This window comes from Rana temporaria, chromosome 6, assembly GCF_905171775.1.
Source record: "Rana temporaria chromosome 6, aRanTem1.1, whole genome shotgun sequence".
Classification (NCBI taxonomy): Eukaryota; Metazoa; Chordata; class Amphibia; order Anura; family Ranidae; genus Rana; species Rana temporaria.
Window position 1 is genome coordinate 28,824,998 of NC_053494.1, and position 21,827 is coordinate 28,846,824.

Sequence of the window (21,827 nt, forward strand, 5' to 3'; positions counted from 1 at the left end):
TTAGACCCCTTTTACACTGAAGGCGCTTTACAGGCATTTTAGCACTAAAAATAGCGCCTGTAACTTCCTCCTCTGTCTCTCCAGTGTGAAAGCCCGAGTGCTTTCACACTGGGGCGGTGTGCTTGCAGGATGGAAAAAAAAAGTTCTGCAAGCAGCGTCTTTGGGGCGGTGCAGGAGCGGTGTATACACTGCTCCTGCACCACCCCTGCCATTAAAATCAATGGGTAGTGCTGTCAAAGTGCTTTTAACCCCTTGTTAACCCCCTTCTTTGGGTTTAAAAGCGCCCTGCTCCCACCGCACAGCGCCGGTAAAGTGCTGCTAATATGAGCGGTGCTTTACCACTAACATGACCCACGCCCCCATCGTGAAAGGGCTCTTGGATCAGCTCAGTGAAGGTTGGCAAATTATCGGAAAAATTATTTGAAAGCTCCCTTACCCTTTAATTTCACCTTCCCCATCGTCTTCAATGAATTTCACTAAAACATTTTCTGTTTTCCCACATATACCTTTCTCTTGTGTCTTATCAAAACCAAGTTACTCTGCTGAGTAGCGCTGACTGGGAGAAAGATGAGTAACAATGGAATACAGCATTAATCCCTATTGTATCACTCTCATTCCCCTCAAAACCTCACCCAGAGCTTTATCCTTCTCAGAATTTACTGTATGCTAGCAAAATTGTTTCAGTGCGGCAAAAAAAAAACACCAAACTGCCCCAAATATAGAAGAGGGCCAGGAAATCTACTTCATGTGTTGGGGAAATGCCCTTGGCTAATCTGGTATTGAAGGGAGTTTGAATATGGAATGAACAATGTGTTACAGGTAAATATTGCTCTTGATCCAGAAATTTGACTGCTGGGGTCACTAAATAAGGAACAATACCAGCGGAATACCTTTTAACCACTTAAGCCCCCGGACCTTTAGGCAGCTAAATGCCCAGGCCAGGTTTTGCGATTTGACACTGCGTCGCTTTAACAGACAATTTTTTTTTTTACTACTAATGGCGGCGATCAGCAATTTTTTTCGTGACCGACATTATGGCGGACACTTTGGACAATTTTGACACATTTTTGGGACCATTGTACTTTTCACAGAAAAAAATGCATTTAAATTGCATTGTTTATTGTGAAAATGACAGTTGCAGTTTGGGAGTTAACCACAGGTGGCGCTGTAGGAGTTGGTGTTCACCTAGTGTGTGTTTACAACTGTAGGGGGGTGTGGCTGTAGGACTGACGTCATCGATCGAGTCTCCCTATAAAAGGGATGACTCGATCGATGCAGCCGCCACAGTGAAGCACGGGGAAGCCGTGTTTACATACGGCTCTCCCCGTTCTTCAGCTCCGGGGAGCGATTGCGACGGAGCGGCTATAAACGAATAGCCGTGCCGTCGTCCCGGTTCGCTCCCCGCGGGTATCCGACCGCCGCATGTAGAGGGGGGGGGGTCCCGATCGGACCCGCGGAAAGGCGGGGACGTACCTGTACGCCCATCTGCCTGTACGTGCCATTCTGTGGACGTACATATACATGCAGCAGTCGGGAAGTGGTTAAAGTGATTTGTAGAGTTAGAATTTTTTTTAATTAAAATAACAAACGTGTTACAGGGAGGGAAGAATGTATTTGATCCCCTGCTGATTTTGTACATTTGCCCACTGACAAAGAAATGATCAGTATTTTAACAGTAAAAGACAGAATAACAACTAAAATATCTAGAAAAACGCATTTCAAAAAAGTTTTATAAATTGAATTGCATTTTTATAAATGACTTGGTACTTGGTGGCAAAACCCTTGTTAGCGGTCAGACGTTTCTTGTAGTTGGCCCCCAGGTTTGCACACATCTCAAGAGGGATTTTGTCTCGCTTCTCTTTGCAGATCCTCTCCCAAGTCATTAAGGTTGCAAGGCTGACGTTTGGCCACTCCTATGTTGCCTTGACCGTGTGTTTTGGGTCATTGTCATGCTGGAATACCTATCCACGACCCGTTTTCAATTCCCTGGCTTAGGGAAGGAGGTTCTCACCCAAGATTTGACGGTACATGGCCCCGTCCATCATTCTTTTGATGCAGTGAAGTTGTCCTGTCCCCTTAGCAGAAAAACACCCCCAAAGCATAATGTTTCCACCTCCATGTTTGATGGTGGGGATGGTGTTCTTGGGGTCATAGGCAGCATTCCTCCTCCTCCAAACACGGTGAGTTGAGTTGATACCAAAGAGCTCAATTTTGGTCTCATCTGACCACAACACTTTCACCCAGTTCTCTTCTGAATCATTCAGATGTTCATTAGCAAACTTCCGACAGCCTGCACTTGTGCTTCAGGGGGACCTTGGGGCGCTGCAGGATTTCAGTCCTTCACGGTGAAAACAATTGTTTTCTTGGTGACTATGGTCCAAGCTGCCTTGAGATCATTGACAAGATTCTCCCGTGTAGTTCTGGGTGGATTCCTCATCATTTTCATGATCATTTAAACTCCACGAGGTGAGATCTTGCATGGAGCCCCAGACCGAGGGAGGTTGATAGTTAGTTATTTTGTGTTTCTTCCATTTGCGAATATCGCACCAACTGTTATCACCCTCTCACCAAGCTGATTGGTGACATTCTTGGACAGCTCTTTGGTCTTGGCCATGTTGGAATCTGATTGCTTTTGTGGACAGGTGTCTTTTTATACAGGTAATAAGCTGAGATTAGGAGCACTCCCTTTAAGAGAGTGCTCCTAATCTCAGCTGGTTACCTGTATAGAATACACCTGGGAGCCAGAAATCTTGCTGATTGATAGGGGATCAAATCCCTTTTTCACTCATTAAAATGCAAATCAATTTATAACTTTTTTGAAATGCGTTTTTGTGGATATTTTTGTTGCGATTCTATCTCACTGTTAAAATAAACCGACCATTAAAATTATAAACTGATAATTTCTTTGTCAGTGGGTGAACATACAAAATCAGCAGGGGATCAAATATGTTTTTCCCTCACTTGTATATTTACCTGCTCTGTTGGCCCCGAACTTCCTCTTCCAGGACCCACCGCTGGCGCTCTCAGCTTCTCCTCCCTTTTGATTGCCCCCATAGCAATCCTGCTCCTTTTCCTGGATTTGATTGACAGTTGAAACTGGCTCCTGCTGCTGCCTCCGTGTCCTGAGAGCTGCACTGCTGTTCTCAAACACAGTGCTGGATCAAGATGGGGCTCAGGTAAGTATTTAGGGGGAACTGACCATGGAAGGAAAAAGGTGATCTGTGGGTTTGTATTGGTTGTTAGTGTTTGTATATCAAGTAAAACTAAAAAGTTTTCATTAAAAATTACTTTATGCAAAAATAGGCAGATTTTGCCAAAATCTTAAAATTTTCCATCATGGTAATGAAATCTTTCAAATTCACTTATCCCTACTTGCAAACTCTCTCCCGGCTGCTCAGTGTTTATACCAGTATTAGGCTAGTGTGAGGGGTTAGCTCGGTAGCGGGGTGTGTGACCCCTTGGATGGGTTCACCACACACTGAATTTATACAGACTGGCAGTCGAAGACGGTTGAAAACAAAGTTTCTGGTTTATTTTTCCATCTTGCTGTAAAACAATTGCAAGCATCCAAACAGCATAAACAAAATCAAACAAAAAATAAATCCTAGCCACTTTGGGCGTCTACCTTCCACACAGGTACCTTCCACACAGGAACCTATCTATTAAGTCTAACACAGCCTACTGCTGGGTAGACAGTGCTGGTCATACAGCACAAACAATAGTCTTTTTTGATTTTTATCACACAGAAAAATCAATCCTCACCTCCACCGAAGACCTTCTTGCACTGCTCTCCTACTCACACAGCCTTAGGATGATGCAGCCCAATTCGTGGTAATCCTTTGGGCTACTTATAGTGGCCTTAATTGCCTCATCCTGAACAACTGGAGTCTTCCAACGGCCCTCCAACCTTTCCTGGCTATTTCTCGCAGCCGACGCCTAATAATGATTAGTGTATTGTCTAAGCAACGTAAATGATGACCATCTGCCATTACTAATTGAATACATTATAAATTCTTTTGGATCTACCATGCATATCATCTTCATAAAAAGGAAAAAGAGGGAGGAACGAAATAAAATTTGAATGGGCTGCTGTGCCTCCTGCAAACGCAGGGAAAAGGTCCCTGCCCATTTTCTGAAAACGCAGCCTGCACACAAACCACCAGTGTGTGGAAACTGTGCTGCAGCTTCCAGTGCTTGAGGGTGCCATTAGGATTAATGCCACCCCCATGCATCGCCTAAACTGCAGCACATTTTTTGTCTGTGGTTGGTTGCTGGTGCGGGAACATGTGTGATCCTACAGTGGACAACCACCCGCACAAGTGTGAACCAAGCCTAAGCTAACTGAGCACTGTAGCTGGTTTGAGGTCAGACAGCAGGGCATCTACTCCCAGGTTTCAGGGGATCCCTGACAACTCAATACGAAGAGTTAGACCAATTTACACTAAATAAGGGGGGGGGGGGTCTAAATTTCTTTATACATAAGCCTTCATAGTCAAAATTTAAGACTGAATGTTCAGGTCCTGTCATGACTGGTTGTCATGGTAAGGCCACCCAAGACTGATGTTCCATTTATAAGCAAATAGTGGTGCATTACCACACTTGGCTCTTTATATATTTTGGGCACTGTCTGGGAGATGTTCCCTCCAGGTCTTTTGCCTGTGCCATTCCTCTATATAGACTTTTTCCTTATGTATCGGGAAACTTCCAACTTTGCATGCCTCAATATAGAACATAGGAAATTCCAGCTTGGAAAGTGAGATCTACTTGTTGTGTTCGAAGGTGGAAAGATTGGAGAACCCTGAAGAGCATAAAATATATAAGAAGCTGATAGGAGACCAATAGGAACACAGGGGTTGTGGCAGTCCTAAGTCCCTTCTGAAAATGCTAGTTGCTTGCCTGTCATGCCGATATAGTGCCTTCAATCCCTTGACCTACAGACCTGCAATAAATATGCATATTGGGCATTCTGATTTCACTTTGGCCTTTCCTAATGTGCATGCTTGTTCTTGGGGGTAGTGACTATAACAGGCAGGCAACTAGCATTCTTGGAAACAGGTTAGCAATGGCAGCTTACATATTTCTCTTAAATAAGCATGGAATCCAAACTGACTAAAATACATGTATTGGGTGGACTGGTCCTTTTCAATGTTTTGCCAATGGACAGAACTAATCAGTATATGGACCCTTTCATACGGTATGAAATTTAGACTCAAGCTATCAGAACTTAACAGATTTACAATACTGAAAATAAAGTATTGTACAGGTTGTAATGAATCCAGTGACTTGTCATATTTTGGGGAGTTAAAGTAAGCTAATACTATGTACAGCAATCATGTGCAAGCAAAAAAATTTTTTTTTTTTTCATTCATCAAGGGGTTGAATGAAAAAAAAAGACTTGATTCCCCCATCCACACATTCAAGGTCTATGGGGGAATCCTTCCTGCTGAGCTATTGTATTCTGACAGCAAGGAAGGCTTCCCTTCCATAATACACTGATCAACAGTGCTGGCTTGAGCCTGTGGCGCTGATTGAGAGGCAAAAATCCAACAAGGCGGTTGTACAGAAGTTAGTTGGTAAACTGATCAATCTACATACAGGAGACTTGACCATAACCCATTCAGACCCCCGGTTGAACTCGTCAATAGCAGATTGGCACTGGCATTTGAGGCGATAACTAAGAAAGAACTTGATTATCTAAAAGTTAATTACAACTTTCCAACGTTCTATATTCTCCCCAAAATTCATAAACCTAGGGAGAACCCCCCAGGGAAGACCAATTGTATCTGCCATCAGAGGTTCCCTGGAAAAGGTTGGCAAGTATATAGACTATTTGATTAAAGAACTGGTTCAATCTTTGCTTTCCTACGTGCGTGACACGGGATGTGCTTAACAAAATTCTCAATTTTACATTCCCGGGTGAGGTTCTCCTTGTGAGGATAGACGTGGAATCTTTACACACATCAATCCCACATGAATGGGGTATTCTGGCAGTGCATCATTTCCTTGATCAGAAATTTCCCAATATGGGAGCACAGAACGAGTTCATACTCAAACTGTTAGATATAGCATTGAAACACAATTTCTTTCAATTTGCAAGCCATTATTACCAGCAGCTCCCTGGAACATGCATGGGAGCTCCTTGGGCACCAGCTTATGCCTGCCTTTACCTTGGGTGGTGGGAGTAAGAGATGGTTACGCCTCGTTAGTGTACTTTGGCCACGCCCACACCTGGCTAAGGTACATTGACTATGTGCTGATGGTATGGTCCGGAACCCATACGGAACTCGAATTCATGGAGGAATTGGGCAATAACACGCACAATATACGTTTGACATACGTAGTTGACCCCTATGAAATTCCCTTTCTGTATCTCTCAATCAGATTAGAGCAGTGGTTCTCAATCTTTTTAGTGCCGTGAATTTTGATAACATTTCCCAAGTTGTGGGGACCCCTAACAGTAAAATTATTTTTGTAGCGTGGGTTGTCAGCACCCAAGGCAAGACAAGTCATTTGCGCCCCCTAACCCACGGACATTTAGCGCTCTCTAGCGAGTCCCTTCCGCTCGCACAGTATTATAACCCCTTATATTACATTTTAGGATTAGGATTTAGATTATTATGACTAAGGCCTTATAGGCTGAAACGCGTCAACTGTTCTCATTTGCGTTTGTTCATTATGGCTTGTCAATAAAAACAAAGATTTTTTTTTAAAGAGCAACAACCGGAGTGCGGATCATTTTTTCTCATTACTATACTCAGCCAGCGACTGTGGATCGAGCACCCGGGAGCTCTGCTATCTATGTGGTGTATGGGTAGTAGCACTGACTTTTCTGTTTATACATTTTAGGATGTACCACTCTTTCTCTTTGTAAAAGAGGAATGGAGGGGTGTGGGATTATTACGGTGCCAGCAAATAGAAACCAAAAACACAGAACATATATAAAAAAAATAGAAAATTTGTTTTATTAGATTACAAAGAGATAAAAAGTTGGTTCAAGCATATAAACAGCACAGTGGAAACGTGGGAGCAAAACATCAAAGGTACAGGTCATTGGTCAGGTCTTCCTGACTAGTTTCGCCAAACCTTTGGCTTCATCAGGGGATTTGTGACATGACCAGCTCTGTGAGTGGCTCTGAAGAAATGAGACAACCAATGAATGATAAATAATTCTTGTCTCATTTCTTCAGAGCCACTCACAGAGCTGGTCATGTCACAAATCCCCTGATGAAGCCAAAGGTTTGGCGAAACTAGTCGGGAAGACCTGACCAATGACCTGTACTTTGATGTTTTGCTCCCACGTTTCCACTGTGCTGCTTATATGCTTGAACCATCTTTTTATCTCTTTGTAATCTAATATATAAAAAGAAAAATAGAAAATTGTTTTATTAGATTACAAAGAGACAAATCCTCATTCGACCCCCAGGTCCACTGGATTAGAAGGTGGTAAATTAATTACCAAGACATTCCGGAAAGAAACCGCGGCTAATACCTTGCTACAAGCTGATAGCCACCACCCCGGGTCTCTTGTACGGGTATCCCGATGGGGCAGTTACTTTGCATTCGGAGGAACTGCTCCACCGATGAAGACTATCGTCGTGAGTCAGAGTCATTGTACCGGAGATTCCAGGAGCGTGGTTATTCACATCGTACCTTAAGAAGGGACAAAAAAATTGCCGAAAGGAGAACTAAAGCAGACTGGCTTACACCCATGGAAAAAGGTACAGATGACTCCGGTGGTCCAATAAGATCCGGCTCCGAGCAGGGATTCCTTCCGGGTATAGGCGTTCCTAAGCCAAGCGGAGTTGATTGACGGGCTGCTAAAGCGCGTCACACCTTCCGAAAATACCCGAAGCAGGGGAGGAGCATTATACAGGGCACAGTGGCATCAATGGGCACAATGGCATCAATTGGCACAGTGGCCACAATTGGCACAGTGGCTGTGTTTGATGGCATGGCACAGTGGTGACAATTGATGGAACAGTGGCTGCGTTTGATGGCATGGCACAGTGGTGACAATTGATGGCACAGTGGCTGCGTTTTGATGGCATGGCACAGTAAAGCCTCCCATCACGGTGGTCAGTAAAATCAGACAAACAGGAAGTGAACAGAACAGGGAAGAAATAGAGCAACTTCTGAGCCAAAACGAATAATGAGGAAGTGAAAAGAGGAATGTCTGCAGGTAAAGGATGCTTATTATGAAAAAAATGTTTTTCCTTTACAACCCCTTTAAGATCTCCAATATATGTAGTGGCACACATGCACACCTGAGCGTGATGTCACTTAAAGTGAAAGTAAACCCTCCTATCATTTTCAGCCAAAGAAGCTGCCATGATGCTGCACATGTGATCAGTTATGACACCAAGCCATTTACTGGTTTGACAGCACAAGCAAATGTTGACAAACAGCAATCCTGGCATGCCAGGAATATACCAGTAATTTTTTCCTGAAACCATTAAAGGGGTTGTAAAAGAAAAACATTTTTTTCATAATAAGCATCCTTTACCTGCAGACATTCCTCTTTTCACTTCCTCATTGTTTGTTTTTGCTCAGAAGTTGCTCTTTTTTTTCTCTGTTCTGTTCACTTCCTGTATGTCTGATTTTACTGACCACCGTGACGGGAGGGTTTACTGCGGTGGTCAGTAACGTGCTCGCCCCCTCCTGGGAACTACATCTGTGCGGCAGGACGCTCTCTGTGAATTACTGGGCGTGCCGCAATGCATACTGGGAAATGTAGTTCTTACATGAACGAACGATGCAAACCAGGAAGTGAATGAGAGAACAGAAACTAGAACGCCGGAGGTGATATAGATGAAGGAATTTAATAGGTATTTACTCGTTTACAACTCCTTTAAGCCAATAGGTTTACTTCCACTTTAAAGCTCAAAGATTATTTTGAGAAAGAGTTGCAAATTTAGACAGAAAATAAACTACAATGGGAGCACCTGAAAAATGAATGTAACATTTTTTTGCATGTTTTCTTGTCTAGTAACTATCTACAATTTTTTTTATATTAAAAAAAAAAATACACAACTGCAGTAAATTGTATTTTTTATTTTTATTTATATCTGCTGTCATCTGTATTTCAACTGTGTATTTCAATTTTTGCTCAGAGCTTAGCTATATCTCACCTCGGCCTCCAGTGTGAAGCGATGTAACCCCTAAAAACAATGTAACATGTGCATAGGTCAGAACTGGAAAGACTGAATTCCAGTTGGTTTCCATTCGTATAAACAGACATGTACCCGGTATGATGGTAGAAGAACACAGCTGTAGTGGCTCCGGCTCAGAAGCATTGAATAGGCGTAAACCCAGTCGTACTGCCTATGGACAGGAGCCAGGGATAGGAGCACTGATCCGTGCATGCTAATAGGTTTTTCATAACGATGGGAAAAACGATCGCGCACCACTTAACATAACTCACCTGTGACCTATTCAGATGACTATCAGTCAGTATCTAGCAGATCAGGCCTTGGGGCCTGGCAGAGAAGAGACATGGGCAATGGCTCATTAATCAGTTCCCTCTCTGATCATCAGATCTCTCTGCTGCCCTGTCCCTGCCAGAACCAGTCTTAAGGACTAGCTGGGGTGACCTTCTTCCCTGTGTCCTGCCAGCAGATGAAAGGCTGCTGCATGGATATAAAAAATAAAATCAATGACAAGACTATGTTATAGAAGGCAACTCCAGTCCGATATATAAAGTTATGGTAACTTAACCTGGTGAAAGATCTGTATTATAATTTACAGACTCATGATCTAGATGGATATGAAACAACACTGACTACAGTATAGGAGAGAGAAAGAGGAAAACCATGGTCCTCGGTTCAAATCCTAGCCAAGACATCATGGGGCATATTCAGATAGAGATACGCCGTCGTATCTCTGAGATCCGACGGTCGGATCTATGCGGCTGATTCATAGAATCAGGTTCCGTATAGATCTCCCTTCGATCCAACAGGTGACTTACACCGTCGGATCTTAGGCTGCAATCTCCCGCCGGCCGCTAGGTGGCGCTTCCATTTGTATACGCGACGAATATGCAAATGAGGAGATCCGCCGATTCAGAAACGAACGCCCGCCCGTCTCTTTTTTTTTTACGTCGTTTGCGTTCGGCTTTTTCTGGCGGATAGTTACCCCTGCTATATGCGGCGTATCCAATGTTAAGTATGGCCGTCGTTCCCGCGCCGAGTTTTGAATTTTTTACGTCGTTTGCGTAAGTCGGTCGCGAATACGAATGGATGGAATTTACGTTCCCGTCGAAACCAATGACGTCCTAGCGACGTCATTGGGAGCAATGCACGCCCGGGAAAATTCGCGGACGGCGCATGCACAGTTAAATTGGCGCGGGGACGCGCCTTATTTAAATACTACACTCCCCCTAGCCGCGGAATTTGAATTCCGCCGGGGGATTTACGATCCGCCGGCGCAAGTTTTGAGGTAAGTGCTTTCTGAATACAGCACTAGCCTCTCAAACTTGCGTCGGCGGATCGTAAATCAGATAGATTTTGCGGATCTTTAGATCCGCGAAATCTATCTGAATCTACCCCCATATGCGTGGAGTTTGCATGTTTTCTCTGGGCTGCCAACAGGGCTGGACTGGGACAGGAATTTGGCCCTGGACTTCATCCAGACTGGCCCACTTTGAAAGGGTCTCTCCCATGGCGGCCGGACAACTTCCGCACCCCCCCCCCCCCCCCTGGCCATCCAAGCCCCCTCTCCCCCTTCACTAGCCACTAGCCGTTCTACTTTATTAGAGTAGAGCGGCTGGTACTGGTACTCTTATAGGCAGTACCAGTGGGGAAGCTAGACATTATTTCACCCGGGGCAAAGAATCAGTTTGGTGCCCCCCTTATGGGACAAGATTAGGCAGAAGTGAGGAACTCCCAGGCCATAGCTGTTGAGTCAGCTGTCTGTCCCCTCCCCCCATGCTCCTCTGTCATCCCCCTGCTCCTCTGGTCCTCCCCCTGCTTCTTTGTTTCTCCCAGGTGAGCTCTGCGGGGAGGGAGAGACGAGACAGAGGAGCGGAGGGGGGCGGCAGTCCGCTGTCACTGAAGCCGACCCACTGAGCCATCGGCCCACCGGGAGCCTCCCTGTAGTCCCAATGGCCAGTCCATCCCTGGCTGCCAATGATTTCCTCAGGGAACTCTGGTTTCCTCCCACACTCCAAAGTAAAACTATTTGGCTCGTGTCTACATTGGTCCTAGTATATACATCATGTGTTTTTTTTGGTTGATATTCTGTCCCTATTAATTAAAATACATCTATGATAAAAAAAATGATGGACCCTTCATTTCTTTGTAAGAGAGCAAACTTACAAAATCTGTAGACGATCAAATAATTATTTTCCCCACTGTATAAGTATGCATGTGAGATAAGGCCCTTAGATTGTAAGCTCTTTGAGGGCATTGACTGTTGTGAAATGTGGAATATCAAAAGCCCTGCATAAATTGTCGCTATATAAATACCTGTAATATATGAATAAACAGAATGTACACAGTGAATGGTAACTTTTTACTTATTAACATGTCAAAGGATAACCTTACTTTTAAAATCTGAAATGCTAGCCGTTCCATTCCTTCTACCTCAGACTAGCTGGAGACCTTCTTCACCCACCAAGGTCTACGTTAATTCCGCCAGTCCCCTAGCTACCTTTTGGAGGCAACGACATAATGCAAATATATGATTTATTTCCATAGGCCCCAACAGAGAAACCATCTTCCTGCAAGTCTTTTGTCCATGAGCCTCAATGCAGAAAATGGCACTCTTAGGCCCCTTTCACACTGGGGCGGTGGGCGCGTCGGTAATTTAGTTTACCGTTAATTTCGCGTCGCTATTCGGCCGCTAGCGGGGTGCTTTTATCCCCCCTGCTAGCGGCCGAGAAAGGGTTAAAACCACTGCAAAGCGCCTCTATAGTGGCACTTTGCTGGCGCTTTAGCCATCGTGCCCATTGATTTTTAAGTGTCCTACCAGCGCACCGCTCCAGTGTGAAAGTCCTTGGGCTTTCACACTGGAAAGACAGAAAAATGTGTATATCCAGGGCGCTCCAAGAATTTGAATCCTGACAGATAAAGTCTGTGTTGGAGAGGGTAGCAGATCTTCATACACTTTAGGCAGCACTCAGGGAGACAAGCAATCTCTAATGGGAACAGAAAAACAAACAAGGCGCCTCGAAGTGCAGAAATATAAAACTTTTAATATCCCCTAAAGGGGTTAAAAACACTTACAAGATGGTGGATGAAGCAGGCATGTAACAGGTAAGTGTGTCCAGAAGATGTTCCAGTGGCAATGAGCTGTTCCGAAACGTGTCCCGCCTCTATGACACACTTCCTGCCCTCTTCCTGTTTGTGTTCCATGCTGGTTTTTGTCCCACTTCCTCTGACATCATCCCCAGGCGCCATCACCATTGTGTTCCCTAAACACAAACAGCACAAATTGGCTGTTATCTTGTGGACTTCCCTGGAAGCTTTATCATCAGACTGGGACTGCCCTGCCACTGGAACATCTTCTGGACACACTTACCTGCTACATGCCTGCTTCATCCACCATCTTGTAAGTGTTTTTAACCCCTTTAGGGGGATATTAAAAGTTTTATATTTCTGCACTTAGAGGCGCCTTGTTTGTTTTTCTGTTCACACTGGAAAGACAGCAGCGGCTCTCTCAGGGCGCTTTGCAGGTGCTACTATTTTTTTTAGCGTTATTGTGCCTGCAAAGCACCCCAATGTGAAAGGGGTCTAAAGAGCGATTTTTGTTTTTTTTGGGGGGGGGGGGGCGTTTTGAGAAAAGCCAAGTGTAAACAATGCCCTCCAACTCTTCTTCTTGGCTCCCCCATCCTCTTGATATTGATTTGGATTGCAGTAGACAAAGGGAAGTTGCACCATTTACATAATCTAACCTGGCATGGTCCATGACCTTGCACGCCAACTACTTTTAGGTTGATCCTCACTTGTGAAGGGACAGACAGGTGCACAGTTGTGACCAAATCCCCAACTCCCTGTAATTACGCAGGAGTGTGAAGGTTGTAGCTGGACCCTAGGCCTCTGCCTTTGTTGCTTTGAGAATAATCAGGGTCTGGTAGGGAGTTTAGGGATGGTGGAAAAGGTGAGGAAAACTTGGGAAAAAAACTTTATAAAACTGAGGTTATCATTTCTAAAAAAAAAAAAAAAATCATCATATTTCATACCACAATATGCTATAGTCATGAATTTGTTTTGGATACCATTGTTACCCAAACTTGCCATCGGTTCACACCTGTAGAGTCACAAAGGTTTTTCTATTGGCCCTTCTCCTATTTATTATAGGTATGTACAGTATATAATGCTAGCAGGTTTACAAAGAACTTTACATTTACTTAGGTCTTACTATTAAAGTGGTTGTAAACCCTTAAAAAAAAACACCTGTAAGACAAAGGCATAATGAGCTAGTATGCATAGCATGCTACCTCATTATGAATTACCTTAGATTGAACCCCCCGCAGCCGTCCTCGACCCCCCCCTCTGGCCGCGGACATCTCTCCGAAGCTTTTTTCCGGGTATCGCGGCTCCGGCGCTGATTGGCCAGAGCCGCGATGATGTCATGCGCGCAGGAGCCGCCGGTAACGGCATATCTAACTGAAGCAACGGCAGTTCAATGCGCATGTGCCGATCACTTTGGCACATACAGACACAGGGGGATATCTCCTAAACCGTGCAGGTTTAGGGGAAATCCAGGGTAGTTACGAGTAAGCCTTAAAGGGTTTGTAAAGGAATTTTTTTTTTATCTTAATAGCTTCCTTTACCTTAATGCAGTGCTGTTTTCATGTCCTCATTGTTCGTTTTTGCTCTCAAGTTGCTGTAATTCTTCTCTGATCTCAACACTTCCTGGTTGTCTGTTTCCTGATAACCACAGTACTGGGAGCTTTCTCTCTGTGGTCACTAATCAAGGAGGTGTGATTACTGTGGGGCAGATCCTCAAAGAGAGTAAGCCGGCGTTTCAAATTTCCCGCGTCGTATCTTTGTTTTGAATCCTCAAAACAAGATACGACGGCATCTGGGTTAGATCCGACAGGCGTACGTCTTACAATAAAAAAAAGGGTCCCGTGACACTGTTAGAGCCGGTTCGCACTGGGGCGGCACACCTTGCCGAGCGACTCGGCAAGGCGATCTGCACACGACTTCAGAGGCGACTTGCAAAATGACTTCTGTATTGAAGTCAATGCAAGTCGCCCTGAAATTGTCCCCAAAGTCGTACAGGAACCTTTTTCAGGTGGCTAAGTCGCCTGACAAGACGCCCCTGTGTGAACCGGCTCTTAAAGTGGAGTTTCCATCCCAAATTTTTTTTTTTTCATTATTGTGCTCAAAATAAAAAAATAAATAAAAATGTTTTTACTCATCTGGAAATGCCTGTTGCTATGCAGTCCCACAAAATCTGCCTTTGGAATCACCTAGGATCCTGACATCCTCTCCCTCTAATGCTCCTGGGAAATGTGTGTCATCATTTCCCAGGATGCAGTGCGAGCCCCCATTATAACTCCCCATCCAAGACTTCCAGGAAGTAAGTGCTTGTGGGCTTCACAATGCCCACAAGCAAAATGGCAACGGTGTGGACATAGTTTATAAAACTATCTTTTTTGAATAACTATGCGGAGCGGCGGCGGATTGTAAAATAGTAAGTGACCGGATTTATATTATAAAAACGCAGGATGAAAGGACATACATTTAAAAAATGCTAATTGTGGTTGGAACCCCGCTTTAACCACTTAATGACCCGCGTATTGTAAATGTACGTCCTCTTTTTAAATATGGATATCTCAGTAACGGCAGCAGCCGCTGCCACAACTGAGGTATCCATATTTTCTGTGGGCGGCCGTGTAAACGATAACGGCGGTCTCCGCGGCGGATTCGCCGCGAGATCGCCGTTATCGGTGGCGGGAGAGGGGCCCCCCCTTCCGCCGCTTTTCCGCGCCCTCCGCCGCTTACCGTAGCGGCGGAGGAGATTGGATGCTGCCGCCTGGAGAGCGAGGACTTGAGTGAGGGCAAAATGGCCCCCACCCGTCCTCATAGCTCTGCTGGGCGGAAGTGACGTCAAAACGTCAGTCCCGCCCAGCCTCTTAAAGAGACAATTTTTTTGTTGTCATTTTTTTAAATGACAAATTTTCCTTTTTTTTTTTTTTCTTGCATTTAAGTCTAAATATGAGATCTGAGGTCTTTTGGACCCCAGATCTCATATTTAAGAGGACCTGTCATGCTTTTTTCTATTACAAGGGATGTTTACATAAAATAAAAGTGATCATTTTTTTTTTTTTATTTCAGTGTAAAAAATAATAAAATCAATAAAAATAAATAAGAAAACCAAAAAAATATTTTTTTTAAAGCGCCCCGTCCCGACGAGCTCGCACGCAGAAGCGAACGCATACGCGAGTAGCGCCCGCATATGAAAACGGTGTTCAAATCACACAAGTGAGGTATCGCCGCGATCGTTAGAGCGAGAGCAATAATTATAGCCCTAGACCTACTCTGTAGCTCAAAAAATGCAACCTATAGAATTTTTTAAACGTCGCCTATCGAGATTTTTAAGGGTAAAAGTTTGACGCCACGACCTGGCGCAATTTTAAAGCGTGACATGTTGGGTATCATTTTACTCGGTGTAACATTATCTTTCACAATATATAAAAAAATTGGGCCAAATTTATTGTTGTCTTATTTTTTAATTCAAAAAAGTGAATTTTTTTCCAAAAAAAGTGTGCTTGTAAGACCGCTGCGCAAATACGGTGTGACAAAAAGTATTGCGATGACCGCCATTTTATTCTCTAGGGTGTTAGAAAAAAATATATATAATGTTTGGGGGTTTTAAGTAATTTTCTAGCAGAAAAAAATGTTTTAGTCTTGCAAACACCAAATCTGAAAAACACCTAAGGTCTTTAAGTGGTTAATATATGCAATAAATGTAGGTGAATTAACCCAAGGGCAGCAAATAAAAAAAAATAAAAAAAAATCTGAGTTTTTACCTTTTTTCCTATGCTGTCCAAAAGAGAAAAAAAATATTCAATTGGTTTCAAAAATTGTCTACTACACTGGTCTTATTTATAGCAAGCGTTGAGTATGACCATCATAAGACAAAGCTTGACCGGCGCAATGTAAAGCGAAACGCCATTCCATGTTCTGACCTTTCCCATACGCTCTCTTCTATATCATGTAGGACACGGCAGGTAAATTGTTTATTCCTGTATCTTCCATTTCCTATGAAACCAAACGGAAAGACATTTGTAGTGCGCACCTAGACATACTGAGGCGCGTTTAAACCCCCGCTCCACCTAATAGCACAGAGTCACAGCTCTGTCATCCCCTCTGTGTGCAGCACTGGAAAGCGAGACATGAGGCTGCCCTGACAGGTCCCCTCTCCCCTGTGATCGGGATAAATGATAGCACCAAGCTGGGGGGGATGAAGGGACACGGCTGTTTGAGTCTGACACAACCAATCCATCCACAGAGGGAGAGGAAGGGAGGGAGAGGTGAGGAGAATCGGGCAAGGAAACGGAACATTCAGAGAACACCAACAATTCATCACAAAGTCACTTTATAACCGACACCGAATAAAATGGTCGACGGTGAATGGACATTAAGTGACTGGAGACAATGGGGGACATAATGGTACATAAATGTAACAAGAAATTAAGAATATATTAGGGCGACAGGCAAAGACATGACAGACACATCATTCTTTACTCAATATCAATTTTCATTTCTTTACTATGGAAATCATTTGAAATAGAGCTGTGCAGTGGCGCCTGGTGCTCAAAATTTTGGGGGGGGGGGGGGGGCGCAAACGGAAAAAAAAAAATTGCAGCCTCACTGTGCCCATCAAATGCAGCCACTGTGCCATCAATTGTCACCACTGTGCCATGCCATCAAACGCAGCCACTGTGCCATTAATTTTCACCACTGTGCCATGCCATCAAACGCAGCCACTGTGCCATCAATTCGCACCACTGTGCCATGCCATTAAACGCAGCCACTGTGCCATCAATTCGCACCACTGTGCCATGCCATTAAACGATGACTGACAGGCGTCTCAGCCAATCAGGTTACCGGTAGCCAGAATCGGCCAACTGGATTGGCTGAGACGCGTGTCAGTCTTATCCAAGGAGCGTATCCCTAGTGCGTTCCTTGTATAAGCTTCTGGGACCCGAGGGCCGTTGGCTCTGATAGGCACTTCTGTACAGCCAACCAGCTGCCGTTATTCAGATGGCCGGACATGAGCGCTGACCATCTGAATAGAACAGCGGCGATAATAACATAGATTCGTGCAATGCATGAATCTATGTTATTAGACTCAGTGGCGATGAGAGCCAGAGGGGGCGGCGCTCCAGCGCCCTCTATGGACGAACCGCCACTAGAGCTGTGTATGACTGTACTGGGTTCAAATGGACCTGTCACAAACATCTACAGGGTTCTGCTGCTGCTATTTTATACTGTGTGTCACTTTTTCCATCAATTGATTGTGATGATTTTATCAATTTGAGTCCTCCTAAGTTGCAATACAGTGTATATAAAAAGTCTACACACCCCTATCAAAATGTCAGGTTTTTGTGCTGTGAAATGAGACAAAGATAAATCATTTCAGAACTTTTCCCGCCTTTTAACCACTTCCCGACCTCCTCATGTACATTTACGTCGGCAGAATGGCACGGACAGGCACAATCACGTACCTGTACGTCCTCTGCTAGACGTGGGTGGGGGGTCCGATCGGGACCCCCCCCCCGGTACATGCGGAGGTTGGGTCCGCTCGGAGAGTGATCCGGGACGACGGCGCGGCTATTTGTTTATAGCCGCTCCGTCGCGATCGCTCCCCGGAGCTGAAGAACGGGGAGAGCCGTGTGTAAACACGGCTTCCCCGTGCTTCACTGTGTCGGCGCATCGATCGCGTCATCCCCTTTATAGGGGAGACACGATCGATGACGTCATTCCTACAGCCACACCCCCCTACACTAGTAAACACATACACAGTGATCCCTAACTCCTACAGCGCCCCCTGTGTTTAACTCCCAAACTGCAACTATTATTTTCACAATAAACAATGCAATTTAAATGCATTTTTTGCTGTGAAAATGACAATTGTCCCAAAAATGTGTCAAAATTGTCCGAAGTGTCCGCCATAATGTCGCAGTCACGAAAAAAATCGCTGATCGCCGCCATTAGTAGTAAAAAAAATAAAAAAAATAAAAATGCAAAAAAACTATCCCCTATTTTGTAAACGCTATAAATTTTGCGCACACCAACCGATAAACGATTATTGCGATTTTTTTTTTTTTACCAAAAATAGGTAGAAGAATACGTATCGGCCTAAACTGAGGAAAAAAAAAAATTTTATATATGTTTTTGGGGGATATTTATTACAGCAAAAAGTATTTTTTCAAAATTGTCGCTCTATTTTTGTTTATAGCGCAAAAAATAAAAACCGCAGAGGTGATCAAATACCACCAAAAGAAAGCTCTATTTGTGGGGAAAAAAAGACGCCAATTTTGTTTGGGAGCCACGTCGCACGACCGCGCAATTGTCTGTTAAAGCGACGCAGTCCCGAACTGTAAAAACCCCTTGGGTCTTTAGGCAGCATTTTGGTCTGGGGCTTAAGTGGTTAATATGACCTATAAACTATACAACTCAGTTGAACAACAAACTGAAATCTTTCAGGTGGAGGAAAGTAAAAATAAAAAATAAAAATAATATGGTTGTATAAGGCCCTGTACACACCAGCGGACAGTCCGATGAAAACGGTCCGCCGGACTGTTTTCATCGGACATGTCCGCTGGGAGATTTCGGTCTGATGGTTGTACACACCATCAAACCGAAATCCGCGTGGACAGACAGCGCGGTGACGTGGCCGCACCGTCGCCGCAACGATGACGCGGCGACGTGCGCGACGCTGGAAGGTCAATGCTTCCACGCATGCGTCGAATCACTTCGACGCATGCGAGGGATGGCGGCCCATCGGACATGTCCGGTAAGTCGTACAGACGACCGAACATGTCCGACGGACAGGCTTCCAGCGGACATGTTTCTTAGCATGCTAAGAAACATTTGTCCACTGGAAACCTGTCCGATCCGCTGGACATTTTTCCGATCGGCCGTACACACGACCGAACATGTCTGCTGAAAGTGCGAACACCCCTAAACGAATACTTTCCTCTTTTGATTGTAAGCTCTAACGAGCAGGGCCCTCTGATTCCTACTGTATTAAAGCGGAGTTCCGGCTGAAATATGACTTTTAAGATAAAAATACTAGGGCTGCGGAAATTAACGATTAATTCCTCGCTTAGTCATTCATTCTTTTGATCGGTACTAGTGATGCAACGGATCTTAAATGATCTGTGATCCAAACGGGTCACCATATGCTGATCGGCACACCATGTGATCTACAGAGCACCGCTGCTGCCTCGGCCATAGGAAAGGCCGCGGCTTCGGACTAGCTCGCGGAGCGGCGGCCATCTTGGTCCACCCGGTAACGGCCTAGGTGAGCCTAGAGCGGCGCGCTGACGTCATCACCTGGCCTCAACTGCTCATGTTCAGCCAGCTTCTTTGGTAAGACTAAGCAAGCACTAATCTTCCTATACAGTGGGGGAGATGTCTGTGGATATTACAGTGGGGGAGATGTCTGTGGATATTACAGTGGGGGAGATGTCTGTGGATATTACAGTGGGGGGAGATGTCTGTGGATATTACAGTGGGGAGATGTCTGTGGATATTACAGTGGAAAGATATCTGTTAATTACAGTGGGGGAGATGTCTGTGGATATTACAGTGGGGGAGATGTCTGTGGATATTACAGTGGGGGAGATGTCTGTGGATATTACAGTGGGGGAGATGTCTGTGGATATTACAGTGGGGAGATGTCTGTGGATATTACAGTGGGGGAGATGTCTGTGGATATTACAGTGGGAGATTGTGGATATTACAGTGGGGAGATGTCTGTGGATATTACAGTGGGGGAGATGTCTGTGGATATTACAGTGGGGGGGAGATGTCTGTGGATATTACAGTGGGGGGAGATGTCTGTGGATATTACAGTGGGGGGGAGATGTCTGTGGATATTACAGTGGGGGGGAGATGTGGATATTACAGTGGGGGGGAGATGTCTGTGGATATTACAGTGGGGGAGATGTTTATGGATATTACAGTGGGGGAGATTGTGGATATTACAGTGGGGGGAGCTGTTTATGGATATTACAGTGGGGGAGATGTCTGTGGATATTACAGTGGGGGAGATGTCTGTGGATATTACAGTGGGGGGGGGGAGATGTCTGTGGATATTACAGTGGGGGGGGGGAGATGTCTGTGGATATTACAGTGGGGGAGATGTCTGTGGATATTACAGTGGGGGGGGGAGATGTCTGTGGATATTACAGTGGGGGGGGAGATGTCTGTGGATATTACAGTGGGGGGGAGATGTCTGTGGATATTACAGTGGGGGGAGATGTCTGTGGATATTACAGTGGGGGAGATGTCTGTGGATATTACAGTGGGGGGGAGATGTCTGTGGATATTACAGTGGGGGAGATGTGGATATTACAGTGGGGGAGATTGTGGATATTACAGTGGGGGGAGCTGTTTATGGATATTACAGTGGGGGAGATGTCTGTGGATATTACAGTGGGGACTATATATGGTGGTGATCTGAAAAATGTATGTGCTTTTTAATTAATTAGAAATTAATCGATTTAAAAAAAACGATTGATCGAACAGGAAAATTTGAATCAGTAACAGCCCTAAAAAATACCCCTAGAATACTAATGCCTCGTGCAATGCAACAAAGGTATGCTGTAAACTATGTCTAGTTTTCTATTTGTGCAGCATCGTTTTCTTACTTTGTGAAGTTCCTGCACAGCGCGGCCATCTCCAGTGTGGGCATTTGAAGCCACAGTGTCCTTCTTCCTGGATTCTGTGCACCTCTCGTACATGTGCCATGCAATCTTGGTCAGCTTAACATGGCACAGTAATGCCAAGCTGACCAAGATTTTCCATAGACGCTAAATATTAAATGTTAACTTGTGGGGAGTAGTGCCATGCCAAGCTGACAAAGATTTTCCAACAGACGCCAATGTTACATTTTACCGGGGGCAATGCCATGCCAAGCTGACCAAGATTTTTCATAGACGCCAATGTTAAATGTTACTGGAGCCGTGCCATGCCAAGCTGACCCATAGATGCCAATGTTAAAAGCAAAATGGAAGGATGAGGTAAGTGAAGGAGGACTGCACTAAGGTAAAGGAAGCTATTTAGGATTTTTCCTGCGACCATGATTCTGTTCTCCTGCCGTGAGAATACAGTGATTACTACTAGAGGCTATAATAGCCACTAGCAATAATTTCATGTAAAATCTGACAGGCTGGTTGAACCCAACTGGATTGATCGATCGATTTGGGTACATTCAGCCTGTCCATACACAATTTGCCCTGCCAATCAGCAGGGAGTGGCCTGAAATTGGAACCGTCTATGGCTGGCTTTAGCGCTTAATTGCCAGAGATTTTAGTAGCGCTGTTGTGCCACTGATAATTTCTTTTTTTTATCATTTTGAATAAAGGAGGGAGGGGTTAAAATCCCTGTCAGTTTTTTGCTATCTGTGTCCCCTAGGAGAAAATGTATTTTACATCCTGTCCTATAGACACAAGGAAGACACAGGAAGTGGGAAGAAATCTCTCCAAAGTAAGGGAAATTTATTCCAATGCCCTGTACACGCGATAGGATTTTCCGTAAAAAAAAAGTCTGATATGAGCTATTGGTCGGATCTTCCGACGTGTGTATCCAACATTTTCTGTCATCGTTATGTTATTTTTTATATAACTATCTATCTATCTATCT